The sequence below is a fragment of the Epinephelus fuscoguttatus genome, linkage group LG15, assembly GCF_011397635.1.
Source record: "Epinephelus fuscoguttatus linkage group LG15, E.fuscoguttatus.final_Chr_v1".
Lineage (NCBI taxonomy): Eukaryota > Metazoa > Chordata > Actinopteri > Perciformes > Serranidae > Epinephelus > Epinephelus fuscoguttatus.
In genome coordinates this window covers 14574610-14588158 of record NC_064766.1, presented here as the reverse complement: position 1 = coordinate 14588158, position 13549 = coordinate 14574610, and the positions used below count along the sequence as shown (strand labels likewise).

Here is a 13549-nt window from a genome sequence, read left to right as displayed (position 1 = left end):
CGACAGAGCAGCAGCAGGGACAAGTCAGAAAGACACTGCACTTATATGAAAATACAAGCAAAAATAGTAGCACACACCAACACACAAATCAGATAAACCCACAAAATGCATTACTTGCCTCGCTCTCTCTCTTTCTCTCTATCTCCCCCCGCCCATCTCTTTCTCCGCTTGTCAGATTATCTATATATCTCTATCTGTCTTTCTGAAAGCAAAGACTCAGTGCGCGCACACACACACGGACATGCTGTCAGAGGGACAAAAAAAGCAGACAAATGGCTATCTGGTTGTATGTCTGCGAGGCCAATGTAAGAGCGATGAGTCAGTAGCAGCACTGGCATCGAGAGACTGCAGGACCTGAGGGACCAGCAAAGATGAAGAGACCACGGCAGACAGTGGCTTTCGACAGGTCAAAGCAACAACAAGAGTACTGTCTCATACCTCTAATGGCTTTGTAACCCTCTTTTGTCAATATCTGTGTCAGTTTTTAACGCCATGCATATGTATTGGCTGGTACAGAACAAGCTCAAACGGGACAGGCATTATGGAAATGAGCAGGTCAGAGGGAAAGAGAAAGAGAATACAAATGACCCAGCATAATGAAGGGATTCTAAAGGCTGGAGCTGGAACTGGAACACCACAAAAAACACAGAACAGTGAACTGGGTGTGTAACAGTATTCAAATTGGCTCAAATTATGGTATTTAACAGCACTCCCTTGATAACGGGTGATGGTGCAGGCTAATTCTGCTCTGTGGATTTAGTGAGGGTGGCAGACAATTATGTGAATCAGAAGAAGGGATGTAAATTAAAATATGCAGCCCCTCGTAATAGTTAGAAATGCCGAGCCTGGCCGCTATGGCGCTTTTTGCGGAGTTAAGTTATTGTAGCTTTGAGTGCACCCAGCCATGCTTTGCGCTCCCCTCCCATCCTGCTCACTTCAATACGAGCCAGAGCTCGCTCAACCTAATCTCAAGCAAAAACAAAAATATGGCATAATTGACAACAAGACCAAGCCAACAGAGGGAACATCTCCTAAGAAGATATGCCCCAAAGCGGTCTCCTCACCCCTGAAAATATGGCGTGTATAAATAGTTTAATTGGAACCAAATTGTCAAGCGGGAGACAGGTTTATATTCGGCGTGGAGCGTTATCACATCCTTGCACCGGCGGTGGAATTGATTTTTTTTTTTTCTGCAGGAAGAACATCTGCTTAAGTGCGCTTCGGCGGAACTCCCATCAAGACATGAAAGAGGGGGGGGACACGCGAAGAGAGGATGCAGAAGAGGAGGCGAGCAAACTAACTGCATGTAGCATCAAAAACACACATTTACAGAACATGAGCTGAGAGCAGGAGGCAGCAAGTATGAGTATCTTTTTTTTGTCATTTTAAAGCCAGTTTTATGGCCGGTTCAGCATCTCAGAGAACACAAGTTATTAGAAAAGGAAAAAAAACTCTTAGGTTTGCCTCTGGGCTGAGAGGATTCAGAGGTCTTAAAGGTACAGCTGCAGTTCGCCTGTAGGATTCAAACGGTACTCAGAGACTTCCAGAGCGCTTTGTGTCAGGGTAAGTTGCTCCCTCTCTCTCTCTCTGTGGTGTTTCACTGCAGCCCTGACCTTGTGGTTAGTTTATCTAAGCACCATGATGGCTGAGGGCTGAATGTGTGGTCAAGTGCAGCGCGGATTAGTGTCTCCTTTAATAGCATCTTGGGCTAATTCTTGCGGCTGATCGCAAGAGCTTCTCTTCTTGGCATGAACACTTTGGGTAAATTGGCTGTCCCAGTGCATCACTCATCAGGCCAACCGCAATGAGTTGCGACAAGTTAGCCAAACTTGCGTCTTATCTTTGGATGCTGCAGAAAGCTGGCGTGTCCGACCAGGAACAACCTGTGTTCGAGGCTCGGAGTGACATTTCTGCTGGTACAGTTTCAGCGGTCAATTAGTGGCTCATCAGAGATGAACAGAATTTGAGGAGATATCTGCCTTTTAAGTGGACATATTTTTACAGAACTCTTTACATAATATCCACCACATCATACGATCATACAACCATCATGCCATGGTCAACTCATTGTGCTACACAGAGCCTTTGACCTATTGAACTGTCATTTTCCCCTTAAATTTCCTTTCAAAAACCTTTAAATAATGTAGAAACAAACTTGTGTGCCACACTGCAAGAGACTGTCACATATAGTATTCTCTCTCCGCATTAAACTTGCATAATGTTTACACCACCAGAAATTAAATAAAGTCTTGTGGGCTCAAATTAAGCTTGCCCTTTTAATATATAATGTCCCATCTATTGGTTATCTATTGGTCTATTGGTAGAGAACTGAAGAGGATGCACGCCATACATTTAGTGGTAGCAAATTATTATTAGGTCATTTCAAAGTTTTTTTATTTTCATTTCAATTTACTGATCTGGGGCACTGAGGGCCTAAAAGTTAGATAAGTGGGAAGCTTGGAAGATTGCAGTTTCGATCCACAGACTGCCCGGGTAAATCTAACAGTAAAAGAAGTACTTGTAGCTTGTTCATTACCACTTCTGGAGTGCCTTCAAGCAAGGCATTTAATCCCAGAGGATCTCAGTGGCTAAACAAAGCTGACTGTGCATGCAGTGGGTTGCGAAAAAAAAATTTCTATATTAATTAATGCAAGCTAATACATAAAGGTTAATCTCAGTCTTATTGAGTGAAATGTTTTAATGATGATTAAACGGCACTCTGGATCTTGAATTTAAAGCTCCAATAATGCATACAAATCACTTGATGTACAGCATAAAAGTATATGGCAGCAACCTTGTTAGCCCAATCGGTCAAATATTAATCACAGGTAAGGTATAAATCGTTAAGCAATGTCTCAAATGGACGTAAAAATTAATTATATGGTCAGAAGAGTGGGGTTGGCAGCAGTGGGCATAAGAGAGATTAGGCTATTTGAAATATAATAAAAGTTTTTGTGGTTGACAAATTCAATGGCACATCCTGACTGTCCTAATGGCGCACCCGAACCCATCCACCGGTCCAAACTGGTTTACACAAACACTATAGAGTCCCTCGCCAGTAGCATATGACCCCTATAAGCCTCAGATACAGATACAGCTGTTCTTCTTACCTTTGAAGCTACTTAAGAGCAAAGTTATTTAAGGGGGGAAATGAAGTTCAACCAGAGTTTAAACGGTTAAGTCAGGCTAAACACCCGAGCTGCAGAAATAAAAGGAGAGACCTATCTATCCTTAGCAGACGTTAAGTTAAACACTGTGGCTTGCTCTTCTTTCTTCTCGCCTCGCACCCACTCCTCCACTAACCCCCCCCAAGCTGTAAGCCCGAAGAAGACACGGGTATTTAAAGCAACACAATTTACACTTTCTCTAGCCGGCACCAAGGTGAGAGAATGCAGAGGTAGAAGACTGGGGTAGCAAGTCAACGGAGGGAGAGAGGAGGAATGGATAAGGGTGTGTTCTGTCGAGGAGGGTGGGTGTTAAAATGAGGCGGAAAAAAGTGTGTGTGTGTGTGTGTGTGTGTGAAAAAAAACGTGAGGGAGGGAGGTAGAAGAGGAAGCAAGTGAGACAACAGAGGAAGTGTGAGGAGCTTGAGGGCCCTCGATGAAAAAAAAGAGGAAAAAAGGGAAAAACTTAAAGGAATAGTTTCAGTCTCATTTTAAAAACAGGCTCGTTTGCTCTCTGTCTGAAAGTTAGACGAGACGATCGATATCCATTTCATGTCTGTGCGTAACATACAGAGCTTCGGTAATGGCGTGTTTAACGTAGCATAAAGATTGGACGCAGGTGGCGAACAATTAGGCTGTACAAAGAGAGAAAATAGACCAAATACTCAGCATTAGGAGTCCCTCAACTATCACAAAGGAAGCAAACTAATTAACACTGCCAAATCTGGTTGCTTGGGTCCCTTTTTTATTGTTTCAGGTCTAGCCTACCTAGACTATGGTGGCGCATGACGTTGCTGTTGGTGTTGATGTTCTCTTTTAATGGCTGTTTAAGTCACCCACATTTTGGACCATTGCTAAATATTGTTGGGCTCTAGGATATGTTAATAGGCCAAACTATTAATCTTGAAAATTAACAGCACATTAATTGATAAGCAAAATAACTGTTAGTTGCAGTCCTTCTGGGAAGGTTTTGTAAATATAAAACCCTAATGATTATTTTTTTTCATACTAGAAACAGTAAAAACTAGCCTTGATTGCAGTTTGAGGGGTCCTTTCTGTTTTTACAGATACATCTTTTATAATGGTGCTCTGTTGGGAACGCAGAGGATTTTAATTTGTTGCATTCCCCTGGTTTCCTACTGGGGCAAATTGGCAGCAGGACTGGCTCACATGCTACATATCCAGCTCTATCAACACATGTATGGAACAACCCTGAGTCTTGTCATTACAGTGAGGTTGCCAGGTTTGGTGCCATCACGCTGTACAGAGACCAAAATGGGGTGCTCAGTAACCGTTTCTGGCAACCCTTATCTGGAGAAGCTACAAAGAAGTGCTGGATGGATAAACGAAGCCCTCCAAAAATCAAATGAAGCCATTTTATATTTTTGTATTAATTAAAGACACATTGTGTAAATTAGACATATTTACCATTGTCAGTAGGTGCATTTTTTCCCCACTGTACCCGCCTCCAGTCTTTCAGCTAAGCTAGAACACACACACATAAGACTGGTGTCGATTCTCATATCTCCAGCCATGAAAAAAGCAAATAAGTGTTTCACAAAAATATTAAACTATTCTATTTGATAAAAGCAGCTTCCTTTTCATCCCATCCATTTCACAACCTAAAAAGAATAAACAGTGAAAAATCCAAACCACCTTGGCCATCTCCAATGTTGACCCCCTCGCTTCCTTCCTCCTCCATCTGTCTCCCTACATCTTCTCCCCCCTCCTCCTCTCCATCTGCCCCAATGTCCTCCTCGGTTTCCTCTCGTCCTCCCTCACCTCTTCGCCCTTCTGTCGAGCCTCCTCCCCCTCCTCCCCACTCCAGATAATCTCGTTTACTTCTCGGCATCTTTAATTCCTTCTTTCCCTCCTTTTTTTTTGTTCTCCCAGGGAAGCTTTACAGTGTTGCTGCTAATTAGCGCAGGTTAATGAACTTTATTTACTGTAATACAAGTGTGTGTGTTTGGGTGTGTGTGTGTGTGTGCACCCTCAGCATGAAGGTCTCGGCCAAGTTTGTGCGTGCATGTGTTTATGTGACAAGAATATTTTCCACATGTTTGTGCGTGTGTGATGTGTGTAAGGTGTGTGTATTCGCAGGTGTTTGCAGGTAATTATCTAAATATGTGTAAAGTATGTGCATGTCTCATGTTCATGTGTGAGCGTGAAGCTTATTAGCAATGTTCGTGTGTGTGTGTGTGTGTGTGTGTGTGTGTGTGTGTGTGTGTGTTTGCACTCAGCTGTATTTGTTTTCTATATGGAATTTATCTGTTTGAGCACGGGTGTGTGGGACGAAGTATCTGTGTGATTTATGAGATGCTTTTTATCTGCATGTGGTTGAGGCTGTGCGCATGTGTGCGCTGGCTTGTGCGTATGTGTGCATTCATATTCTATTGCAGCTGCACAGAGAGCAGTGCTATGGTGTGTGACAGACAGAGCCATGTGTCATGGTGCTGGCGATGTTGTACACACTTGATGGGAAATTCAGCGAACAGTGTGCAGTTTGATACGGCATGGTATGACACAGGCCATTACACACACACAGAGGCATCCATTGGCACATACTGCAAGCGTACCGGGAAGTCCACCCTCCCACCCAAATCATACACACAACACACAGTCTCATAAAACATACAGACGGGAAGACATACATATTTGTCAAGCACAAACACCTACGCTTACAGAAAGGCATAAATACGTAAAATGTGCTTAAAAATACATTTGATACAGTTGGACAACATGCAAACACATGCACACAAAGTGCACAGAGGACACATTCAAAAAGACACACACACGCTGAGAAACCTCCCCCACACCATCCATCTATTCTATGCCCAGCTGTCCCCGACCACCACCCATCCCCCTGGGTAAGTATGTGTGTGTGTGTGTGTGTGTGTGCCCTTCTGCCCACCTCTACCCTCTAGAAGCTCCCCACTCTCTTCCTCTGTTTCATCCCTCTCTCCATTCCTCACCCCACGCGTACGGCTGGTGTGTCAAAAGATGCAAATCTAAACCAGATATTTGAAAATTTGCCCAAAGAATTAAAAGAAAAACCTCCCAAACATCTGCAATGTGAAGCAAGTCTTTTTTTCAACTAGCAGCCCCCTCCCCTCCTTCTTTTCACTGTGAGACAAACACTTCTCCGGCTTGTGAAGTGCAGAGCAGAGCGGGTGTAGCGAAAGGCTTTGTTTTCCACTTGATTTTCGCGGCTTTGCAGCCTTTAATAGAGGAACGGTGTTGCAATTCTCATTTTGTTGTCCTGTCGCCGTCATCTGGGGGCGCTGAACAAATTACTTATAATCTTTGATGGGTGGGTGGGTGGGGAACTGAAAGGGGGGGTGTTGGGGATTGGCCTGCGTATTTGGGATTTAAGCAGCCCCGCCTGCTGTCTTAGCACAAACAAATTCCTTAGCCCTGAGTTTTTCCTCAAGCCCGCCTTATTTCTCAAGGCTGAGGGTTTGCAGGGGACTCTGGGAGTCCAAAACAGCCCCCACCCATCTCCCATCAAGTACCTCCTCCAACAACCTCCAGCAGCACCGACCCTGCCACCCCACCCTTCCTCTGCTGCCTGTCAAACATGGTTAGCTCAGACAATCCCCCTCCACTTCTTCGTCCTCATCCTCTAACAGCTACACCCCCCCCAAACACACACACACACACACACACACACACACACACACCACTCCCATCACAGCCCAGCAGTGTGTCTGCAGCAGCAGTGAGGCGCCAAGCCGGCCGCCCCACCCTGCCACTGGAACAGCGCTATGAGAAAGAAAAGAGAGCGCGGGGTGATGGGGGGGGGGTTCAGCTTGCAGAAAAGGGCAGCAGCATCACTGCTGACAAAAGAAAAAGAATAATGATTTGCCAGGAAGAGAAAGACAGAAAGAGCTGGGGCAGTGAGAGAGAGAGAGAGCTAGAGAGGGATGGAGAAAAGCACAGGGGAAAAACAGAGGGAAAGAGAATGAAAGAGGGAAAGAGAGAGTGAGAGGTGAGCGAAGGACATGGCAGAAATAAGCATATATAGATAGATGAGACCAATGAGGAGAGATGACAGGGTGACTTAGAAAGGGGGCAAAAAGACTGAAAGAGCATAAAAAAACAATGAGAGTGAGATGGAGGGAAGTAGAGCAGAGTGGAGAGACAGAAAGTCAAAAGGGAGACAGAGGGATGGAAAGATTAAAAAAAAAAAAACAGAATATGGAATGTGAAAGTGGTGGTGGTGGTTGGGGGCAACAGTGAGAGCTGATACCAGTTAAAAGACAGGCTCAGATTTTTTCGAGCTTATTTCAATACAATAAGCATCCTGAAAGAGTTACTGATCCATGTAATCATTCATTCCTCCTCTCCATACATGTCTGAAGCGATCTCTTTCTAGGGCGACTTCATTGTAAGAGATGGGGAAACAAATCTGCACTCCTCATTCTTAAGTTCAGCTGGTTAATATAATGCTTCAGCTCTCTGAGATGTTCAGACCAAGTGTGTGTCTACTAAAGTTAGCCTTTTTGGTACACATTTCCCTCAATGTTTCCTCAGAAAAAGTTCCCTCGCTGGGCGGTGGCAGAGGAATACTTCCTGGTAGTCGCATGCACAAGCCTGTATTACATCCCAGACCCCCAAAAGCCTCAGATGCACTACATGACAATTGATTTTTGGCACAGCTATGGTACAATATCAGGTAAGGCAGGTTCTGCACAACCCAGAATCCTAGGAATGACTTTCACATTTGCCGATTCTGCACCATGTGATTATGTCCAGTGCCACAGTCAGTGCCAGTGCATGAAAAAGTGTGCCTTATCTGTAGTGAGCTGAAAAGAATGGGTGTCCGGCTTTCATGCAGGATGCCAGAAAGTGAGAATTGAAAAAAAAACCAAATAAATAAATTTAAAAAAAAAAAAAAAAAGCTGGCATTGAATATAACCAGAGTTTTTGCAGAATCATCCATCAGCACTCCTGTCTGGCGATAGAGTTGCTCTGCATTATTATCTGATTTTGTGGCCCTGTCTTGCAGAGAGGTTTTTAGCTGGATCAAACACCGGCAATAAACATCAGCTGTCAGAATGCAGACACCCCCTTCATTTGGCTAACTAAGACTGCTGAAGCTTCGCATTAACTTTAAAGGAACTTTGGAATGCATTTTTGCACAGCTGGAGGTCTGGATTTTACAGAGACCACAAATTCTTGAAAAATCAAAGCCTATACTTTAACGTCAGCCATGCTTTACTTGGTCGCTAATCATACTGAAACCCATTCATCAGCTACTGTTTGTTACATCATAATTAGTGCTATAATCATCTCTCTGTTGTGTTTTGATACATTCCTTGTATGGCACTGTAGAGCGCTTTGGTAAAATTGTTCATTATTTGACAGCTGTGCCAGCTAAGCTTCTTAAAAAAATGGACCAATTGGACACAGACAGATGGAGGGACAGAGAGATGTGTTTTGATTTCAAAGAGAAGAGCCCTTTACTGCACCAGTTCGCACACACAGTTCCAAAAAACCCCACCAACCACAAATCGCCATTCGATAAGAAAAAAAGATAACCGGGCTTTATCCGTCCATCTGTACACACACACACACACACACACACACACACACACACACAGAGGAAGATAAAGAGAGTGAGATCTTTAATGCCTTGGCAAATGCACTGACTGCCCCTGCCAATAGGCCACTTAAAGAAATGAGTAGTCAATTACCAGAAGTCTGCCCTTTTGACTAAGATCACTGGACCCTCTAAGGGCCTCAGAACCTGCACTCTCTCGCTGTCTTTGGCTCATGCTCTCTCTCTCTCTCTCTCTCTCTCTCTCTCTCTCTTTCTCACTGTACAGACAACACCCATCTTTCACAACAGCAATAACAAGAAGGCCGGAAAAAGTTTCTGATCTGTGATGGGAAATACATAACGCAATCACACATGCACACACACACACACACACACAGTCTTACATAAGCGTGAAATGGACGTGCACAGTGGGTGATAATTTAATACCATTGTTCATATTTCAGTGGAATCATATCATGATGATGTTACTGTTTCACAAAATTCACTTATCTAGATGAATGAGTCTGAACAAACTGTGATTAAAAACTAACAAAATTAATTATTAAAGTTTTGTTTTACATGTATGCAAAGTTGTGTTTGGTATAAAGCATAACAGCAGGAACATCAGATAATTTTGCATGTGAGTTTGCATAATTTACCGTATCATACATACACTGTATGCCAAAGGTATGCGGTAAGCCCCATGTAGTTTGGGGCTGTTTTCATGGTTAGTTCTAATTCATGTAAATCTTAATGCTGCAGTGTGCAATGCAATTGTATACATGGTTCCAACAGTTTGAGGAGGACCCTTTCCTGTTTTAACATGACAATGCCTTTGTGTACAAAGTAGGGTCAAGTCCCTGGACTTCACTTTGTGCCCAACATCAGTGCTCAACCTCACTAATGCTCTTGTGGCTTAGTGGGAGCAAAGCCCTGCAGCTAGGTTCCAGTATCTTGTCTAAAGCCTTCCCAGAAGACTGGAGGATGATATAGCAACAGATTAATGCTGATGGGTTTGGACGAACATGTTCAATAATTACGAACTAAAGTAATGTTTATGTGTCCACATAGTTTTGGTGATGAAGTGTGTGTGTGTGTGTGTGTGTGTGTGTGTGTGTGTGTGTGTGTATATATATATACACATATATATATATATACACACACACACACACACACACACACACACACACACACTTCATCATAGGAATACTCTGATATTTTAACCATGAAGGCCAGCTGTATTAATAAGGGAAGACACATAAGCACACATGCTGTACCATGATGTACATCAGGGATACTCAACTTGCTTTGCCTGGGGGCCACTTTTGCAAAATGACAGGAGACCAGGGGCCAGTTAATGAGCAAACATTAATAATTGATATATAAATAATTAGCACGGACCTCTGGCGGGGGGTCTGGGGAATCCTCCCCTGGCACTTTTTTTTTTCATAAACAAGCTTCATTTTGATGCTTTTAATGCACAAACATTTAAAGCACAAAGTGGAAATCAATTTATTTTTATTGTGAATAAGCACAAAGTCAGCGGGCTACACGTCACTGCATCCCAGGCAAATGTCCCACAACCAAAACCTGTACCCATTACCTTAAGCAAAGACTGCATTACAATGATAACACATCTGTATTTGTTAAAATGTACAAGAGGAGCATTCACAGAGCAACACGCAGGTCGGTTACAGTGAAGACTCAATGTCTGAGGAGAAAAGCTTGGTATTTATCTGTCTCTGTGGGTGTGTTATCACTCTGCCCTTCTGCACTTAAAGGAATCATTCACAAGAAGGAAGTGATAACCTTGAGTATATATTCAATACCTTGAGTGATTATTCAATACCTTACATGTGTCATGAAACAACACAAAGGGTCAGAGGTCACATTACACAATTACATTGAACATTCCTGCGTGTGACTTCAGTTCACATCTCTCTTCATGAAGTACAAAATTTCCATCACAGTATTATTGTTTCATTAATATCATGTGATCACACATCATAGATTAGCTTTAGCACAGCATTAGGATTAGTCCCACAACACTGTCCCTTAACCTGTCAGATGTACAAAATAATTACTGACTATTTCAGAACATTTGACCTTCAAACCCATAGAATTAGAATTACATGAATCTATAAAATCACATAAGTATTCATGAAAACATCTCTAATCACCCAATTTTGCCTTGCAGTGTGGTTACAGATGTTTTCATGAATACATAGGTGATAGTACAGAGTCCATGTAATTATATGGTGTGCTTGCTGGATGTTAATATCTCCTTCACGGTTTTTTCTTGGCCCATATACTTAAAACACACAGAAGAGCTTTCCCTCTCCTTCCACCTCTGCGAGGTTACTATCACACCGCATGGCAGCTTGGATCCTTAACCCAGTTTATGACCTGATCCTTGATCCTTGTCAGTCCTATTAAGCAATTGCATCCTGGTGCATTGCTCTTCTATTTCCCTCAGGCACCTTGCAAAAGGTGACTACCACGTCGGTTGGGCTTCATGAATCTTGTGGCAAGGAACCTGAACAATCTGACCTGATACCCTTCCTCCACACTTGGCTTTAAAACACATCAGTAGGGTTGTGCTAAGGCAAATCAGAATGAAGAGTGCTATGACCACCAAAGCTAACATCTGAACCAAAGTCGTTCTCAAAGTCCCTAAATATTCACCCAGCCAACCCATCACACTAGTTTGTGCTGAGCTTGATGAACTGAGTGCCTGCCATCCCATGCTTAAGAAAAGTCAACCTTTGGCTCCTCTGCATGTCTTGTAGTACTTTAACCCCTATCATTGTCCAGTTAGTGAACCCTGCTATTCGTACCCCACACTATTGATATGATCCACTGAGAGAGTCATCCCAATTTTAAAGTGGTAGGCACCTGAGGTTGTAAACTGGGCCTTAGACCTCTTTATTGCCCTGGGTTTATTTTAGTAATCTCATTAGCTTCTTGCACGCGGGCAACCTGGTATGGGAGCCTAAGTTGAGCGAGTCCACAATATCCATACCTCCGTTGGGGCAGATATGGATAGGCTTGTGTTCTACATACACACCACAGTCCTCATCGCTCACTCATTGACATGTTGGTCCATATCAGGGTGACATGTCGGGTACCGTGATCTTCAACCGTCATCCAGTAGGTGTGATTATGTCTCTTTTACACCAGCCCTCCTACCTCAAAGGCCTTACAGCGGGAGTAACCAAGTCTTTGCCCTGTGTTGTTACCACACCATTGCAACTGGCTCTCCCTTGCCGTAATTCCTCCTACGTCTTCTGTCTCAGGGTCTACACACTTACACACACACACCTATCCACTCGTAAAACCTTCTGATAACAGCAGAGACTTATACACCAGGCACAAGAAGGATAGGGCTCTCAATGCCCGAAGAAGGGTGAAGATTAGAAAAGGGGGGAATAGTCCTGAAGCTTTAATAGAAGAGAGAGGATGAGGAGGGTGTAGGAAGAGAGGAAGTGAGGGAGGGATAGAATGAGAGAGAGAAGGGTGAGCCAGTGAGCCAAGGGTGACGAGGGAAGATATGCTTCAAATTAAATCATTTGGAACAAAAGAGGATTGTTGCCAAGCAACCCAGCCAGAACAAGGTTACCAGGGCAACCGGGGTGACCCGAAGCTTGACCTAAGAAATGGAGTCACCCTTGTCGTCCATTGGCGCACTCACACACACAAACACACGTCCACCTTTCTCTCTCAATTGCTCTCAAGGCTCATCCAACACACGCAAACAGACAGCAGGTTTCTTCTGGAAAATGCAGAAAACAACTGAAATGTCATCCTGTGGCATAAACAAAAAGCAGGGCTTTCAGTCAAGAGGGGTTTTTAAATTGAGAGGGGATAGGGTCAGGTGGCTAATGGATGACGTTAGCCAAAATCAACAGCTAGTGAAGCACAACAGATAAACTGTCCAATGTCCAAGATGAGCTCGTGAAATAAATAAACAGAGCTGTATTTTTCAGAGGGGTTTGGCAGCACTGTCAGTACACAAACACTGTTTTGAAATGATAGACCAATCCCATATTCTCCTTTAGTAAGGGAAAGGATGCGCAGTCCTCATTTAAGAAACTATCACAGAAGTTTCACATTAGAGGGTATTTACATTGAAATAGCATGACACTGTCTTTACCATGAAAAAAAAACAGACATCTAGACCTACAGAGACCCACTGGTACTGGATATGTGAAAATGATACAGAAATCTGAGAGCTGACAAGCCGTTTTCAGTTTTTTATTCATTCTTCAAACAACTTCTTCAGTCACTTTTTGTCTGCAACAACATGAATGTCTTTTATGAGAGGCTGTATTAAGTGTGTACCGTTATCCTTTTTTGTACGATTCATCACCTCAGGACTACAAAAGACCCCGAGCTCTTGCAGATAGATCATCAGTGTAAGGCAGCCAGGAGTAAGCCATAATGACTGGCTTTTTGCCCAACTTATGAGTGCTGCCAGAGTGCTGCCAGTCGGAAAAGGTAAACACTTTTACCTTTAGATGTGGTCGGACAACATGTCATACAAACTAGTTTGTTTTGGCTACAACCGCTTCAGTCACCCCTCTTCATGACTGCTGTCAGCGCAGATTTGATCAGACATCCGTTTAAATTAATTTAGAAACCAGTCCAGCATGCAGTCTTTTAAGACTTCATGTTTATTTTCCCTGCACAATTAGAAACCTGTCCTGATAGTCGTACTACAAACTGTGATACTTGCAGGTGCTACTGAAGTCAGCTTCTTTGGTATCATGTCAACTCTTCTGCCTGGCTGCCTCCACTTGAAATCACAAATAAACGTGTTCTCTCTTCTCATCGTGTAATTGTT

At 43.3% G+C, this 13549-nt stretch overlaps 1 protein-coding gene across 2 annotated transcripts in view; it reads right to left on the bottom strand.

Moving 5' to 3' along the window:
- The window catches only part of cadm3 (cell adhesion molecule 3), a 97637-nt gene that overhangs the window by 58495 nt on the left and 25593 nt on the right, over positions 1 to 13549 (bottom strand). The window lies entirely within an intron of this gene.